The following is a 6000-nucleotide window of genomic DNA, read 5'->3' as shown; positions in this document are numbered from 1 at the left end:
TATATCATTTTCAACAGTGGCCTTTGTGTGTATTAACGTAGTGTTTGTAATCATTTTTTGCACTTAACTCACAAGAAAATCTTCTGAAGGGAGCTGAATTGAATGGCTCAATGCATATGTTTACTCTCAGTGTTTAGATTATTGTAAGTTTGGATGCAAATTAAAACCGAAATGATTATCTCTTAGTAATTAGATAACATCATATTGGTCTAGTAATTTTAAAGAATGCTGTCATATAAATCATAACTTTTTCATTTTAACTATTTATTACAACGTAATTAAATGTGCTTGCTAAGTATCCCGGGTTGAATGTGTGCGCGTCATATAATTATACCTTCAAGAAATTTTTGAAACTGAAGATTTTTCTTGTTTTGGCGTGTAAACAAATTTATTTGATTTGAACTTATTTTATTATGCAAATATACATTTACATAAATGGATTAGGCAGCAGGCAATGCCTATGTAAGCCTTCTCCATAAACAAATGTAAACAAATTGTATTTGATCAATCATTAAGAAAGAGATATGAAAAACCACTAATGCCTTTTTAAAATTTTTTTTTTTTGAAAATCCATCAAAAAATTGTGGCAAATAAATCGGTAAGGGATTTTTTTAAATAATTCGTGTACCTGAATAAAACAAAGAAACATCTGATTGATTTTTTAAAGTGGCTTCATAGAAGTAGTTTTTTTTTAATATTTAAAACTTTTAAATGACTTGTATTTTATCAGCATGCAAATCCCATTGTGATTGTAGACGGTGTATTGGTTTAAGGGGTTCACTGTTTAATATCCCATATTGTTATATTGTTTGTCAAATTACGGATTCAAAATAATGGTAGCTTTAGTGAGATCCGTCAGCATGGTCATAATGCATTTTAAATGCACACTTATTGTTCACGCAATATTCTGTTTCATGTCAGAAACAGTAGACAAATGACACACGGTTTATATGACTTGTTATACAATCATGATAAGAATTTTAATAAATGAAGGAGCTTTAAAACAGTTGAATGCGGATTGCAGAATACATACTGTATGAGATTTAAAAAAAAAAAATATTTGGAATTTTTGTTATTTTTGTTAACTTTATTTTTTTTTCTTGAATAAAAATTGTTTGTTGTGTGGTTAAATTTCGGTGTACAATATAGAGTTCTACAAATATTTTGTATTTTGTTTAATTCCAATGAGATGCATGTCAACGCTTTTTATATGGGCATGTATCTTATACGTTTGGTGTATCCTACCCGTGTGATAAACCTTTGCTTTATCAAACGGTTGGTGCGGGTGATTTTTCAAGTCTTCAGTAATTCCATATGAGTTACTAAACTCTACGAAAATAATATATTTTGATAATAAAACCTATTTCTTGGTCTATTTTAGTGCAACTTTACATTAAATCAGCTATATTTATCTTCGAAATGACGTACTAAATTGTATTGCGCAAGCTCAACTTAACTGCATTAAACAACGTTGCATCATCGATTAGGTAAAACAAAAAATTTGTTTCAGTAAAGGGGGTTGTCTTAAAAGCTTGATAATATGAATCAAATATGATGAGATAAATAATCAATCTAACATTTTTTATGCATGTATTTGGTTTTACCTACTCATTAAAATGGTTAAATTCGCTTTACAAGCCTCGCGAACATAATCACCATTACAACACCTTAGTGAAGCAAATATAAAATCACACAACACAGATATCCTATAGATACAGATATTGCCAAAGGTTTTAAGTTACTATAAAAATTTGTTAACTTGATACTGAAAACTGTAAACATATCCAGGAGTAACTATCGTTGATGCAGTAAATCTTAAATAAAGGTAATAAACAATAAATTAACTGGAAATTCAAAGACGAAACGCCAAAATATTACTATAGCAAAGCTTTATAATTTATCGCTCGTCGTGGAACTCAATTGCAAAGTTCATTATAAATTATATTTTAGGATATCTTATTTTTCCAATGGTATACTATCCATAGGCATCGAAACCGGGGGGTGGGGGGATACCCACTTTTTTGCAACTGTAATAAACCATAACCATTACCTCCCCCCCCCCCTTTTTTTTTGTTTGCCAGATTTCTGATAAATGTAGCCCCCCAACTACTTTTAATTTGCTTCTGACGCCACTGCTATCCCCGTATTTTGACGGGGGATAGATAAAATTCAACGAATTTGGTAGATATCATATGCATCGCAAATCATAGTATCATTTTTATCACCTGTTTTACTCCATCTAGTTCATCATCAATCTTTTCTATTTGAATTATTGTAGTGAGCTGTACAACAGATTTACAACGAGATGCCAACAATATTACACAACGAAATATTTTAAGCAAAACACACAAGCATATCATTTTGAACAAGTTTTTTTCAATGAAAGAAACTTTAATAACCAGCATTTATTTGTTTCACAATTTTAACTCAAGAGTTTTCGAACTGTTTTATTCTATGAATTTCAATCTGAATCAATAATCCAAGTCGATGCCTAATTTGAATCAATTTGGGCATAAGGTACAAATTTCCACATAAATTGTTTACTAAGTTTTGGATCTACCCTATCATATTTATTAATGAAATCAAATTGGGTTTCTTTACAGGTGTAAAAATAAAATAATAACTTTTATGTGCTGATTAAATAAATAAAATTTAAAAATTATTAATATCATACTCATTTTCGATATAATTAGCATATGCGCGATGAAATCAACACGTGACGAGTGAGATTCTTAACATGTGATACAATTATATATTTTCAACCTTCAAGCATAATGAAAGAAATTCCCTTTTTTTTTTTTAAAAAAAGACAATATCTTTACGCATTGGCAGGTGGGGTTGTAGTCAGTATAATATTTTGCAGAATTTGACTTGTTAAAACAAAGAATGGTTCCGTAGTCAAATAGCAATTCTATTTTTTTTATTATAATAGAGCATAATAACAGCAATTTATCCTTGGTACAAAGAGTTGTGTATATCAATAAGCATCCATGTTACATTTCAAACAGTGAAATCACAAGTTTGTCCACTTTACAAATGATGATCGACACGGTGCAAAAAAGGCGTTGCAGTTCCTATAGATGTTACTAAATTTCCTTAATGGAAGAATTAAGGTAACAGAATTCAATCGAAATATTTTTACATGCAGCATTATACGTACAACAATTTTGTATCATATTTGGAACCTCATATCAACTTTTACAAGACCATGAAATGAATTTTAAAATAGTTATACAGAAAAATGTAACAAATTCCAGGCTTTTAAAAAAGGAAAATCCTCATTGAGGTGAAAAACTGCCTCTTCAAAAAAATAAAATAATAATTATAATTTGATGCTGACATTCTGTGTCAGATTTTTTGTGTGGAAAAACTGCCTTCTATAGTCATTGCATAATAAATCAATTTATGGCACACAGGAGTTTCAATGTTGAAGCTCAAAGCATCTAAACGACATTTAATTGTACGCACATTACATCAATTGAATCATGGGACAGAAAATGATATAGCGGGATGATCGATGCTCCTCAAATACGACTGGGGTCTTTCAATATAGGGATTGTTACAGCCATTACAATATCGAAACCAATAACCACCACAGACATGAATCTATAGAACCTTCTCATTGGATAGAACCGCTCCGACCTTGCCTGAAATAAAAAGAGTTGCCAACTAACAGAACTGATTTATATACGTGAAACTAAACTGTTATTGATTATTATTGAATTTGAGATTTCCAAGATTGAAATAAGAATTTCTAAGACAAAAGTTGGATCTGCCAACAAAGAATTATATAATTTTTTTTGTAAGAAATTTTAAGATTTTTAAGATTACGTTTGCAATTTTTACTTTGATTTTGGAATTTTTAACTCACCTGAGCTGAAAGCTCAATTGAGCTATTCTGATCGCATTTTGTCCGTCGTCCGTCTGTAAAATTTTTACATTTTGAACCTCTTTAAAACCGCTTGGTCAATTTCAACCAAATTTGGCACAAAACATCCTTATGCACCCCTGCGAATGTGTTCGGAATGTTTTCTTCATCCTTGCTAAGTTTGTAATAAATCCAGAGGTGCTCGAATGAAAGTTCACGAGATTTCACCGAGATTTGTTCAGTTCCTGTAAAATTCCGAGCGGAAGTATAAGTGGTCGGATAATATTCTCAAAATACGTAAGTACTGGTCGTTTTTTCATATTATATCCTACTTTGATTAGTGATAAAACATCACAATGTTTTAAGATGTATGTCTTATTTCACCATACAGCGGTTATTGATATTAAACGATAATATTCAGAAAAGAGTTATCGTTCGTGTTCAACCAAGTGTAGAGTGGTTGAAAATATAAACAATGGGTTGCTTAATAAATGATGCTTATGGTGTGCAATTCCATGTTTTTGGAAAAAATATTGGGTGTCTGTTTTGCATAAAAACTTAGCATATCGAGTCATTTTCAAGGAACATTCTGCATAAAATAGTATAGTCTGTTGCACTATTGATACTATTAATAGATCAGGCGCGGATCGAAATTAAATCCTCAAGGGGGTCTCTACTAATTAAGCTTGTTAATTGTTGCAACAGCAGACAAAATCTATTTTCTGTATTGTCACATTTATTTCTAGGCTATAGAACACATTTTATCCACCAATTGATGAAGATAAAAGTTTAAAATCAATAAACCTCTAGATTTTATATTTGATTACAATTAAGTACCTAGATTCCATGAAATAGACTTTAAATAGGAGGCACAATTTACTGCGAAACTGAAAGGGTCAAATAAAACCACGTGATCTAAAATTTAAATGACAATAACATTCTCAGGGGTGTTATGGTAAGGCAAATATAAATTGCAAAAATGAAAGACCGATCTTTACTCAAAGTGGAGAAAACCTCAAAACTGTAGAAGAAGGGGTTCGTCGTGTTTTTTATTGTTATTTGCTTCTGTGCATACCTGTATTTGTTTTGCAAAAATCATTAATAATATCATTAAAAGCAGAATTGCCTCTGGTGACAGCAACAACTTTCTTCTCATGATCGATCGGAACTAAGAGGAATGATAAATGACTGTCAAAACATGCGACGTTTTGATGGTAGCTTATCAAAGTTCGATTGATAAATTCAAATATTTACACCTACTAAGTTTGATTCCCTTTTTTTCTTACGGAAATTTATAGCTCCGTAGAATATGACAGGATTGAAATCTACATGCCCCTTTTATCGATTGTTTGACACCTTTATCAATCTACATGTAAGAAAAATCTCTACAAAATAATCATTCTGATCTCAGACTCAAATTCGGTTTATGTATTTTTTTCTGCAATGTTGCCACTTTTATACCCGCATGAATCACCAAAGAAAGCGTTTTATTGTTTAATAAATTCCTTTACATTACATTTACATGTTGCGAGTTCTGAGATAACAAGGAGATATAAACTAAAAGTGGCATAAATACATAACTAAACATAGATTCAAATTGGCGTAAATGGTAGAACATATTAAATAAATATTAAACCTAATCAATGAGGAAAGGAGAAAAGGTTGAGCAGATTTTTCATGGGCAACCTCGCGCATTTTATACCTTCTATTACTATAAATAGTATAATATTAAGGAGTGAATCAACACATATTTTTTTTAAAATTGTGACCTCGCGCCAGTCATAACTTTTATCAATAAGAATAGAGCAGCAATCAATTTGGGTATTTTAGTAAATTGAAGCAGAAAAAGATTTGCGTGTACCTTCATCTCCGGAATGCGCGGATATTGGGTGTAGGTATCCCGATGCTGCTGAGTATCGGATTTCTTATGAAATTATGAATTAAAATCTGATTGTAACTATACTATAAATAAATGCCTTTGCAATGATGAAATGTCACAAAATTTTATGTACTGTATATATATATATATATATATATATATATATATATATATATATATATATATATATATATATATATATATATATATATATATATATATATATATATATATATATATATATATATATATA

The sequence above is a fragment of the Magallana gigas genome, chromosome 5, assembly GCF_963853765.1.
Source record: "Magallana gigas chromosome 5, xbMagGiga1.1, whole genome shotgun sequence".
Taxonomy (NCBI): Eukaryota; Metazoa; Mollusca; class Bivalvia; order Ostreida; family Ostreidae; genus Magallana; species Magallana gigas.
The sequence above is the reverse complement of the archived record's forward strand: the minus strand, read 5'-3'. Positions refer to the sequence as shown.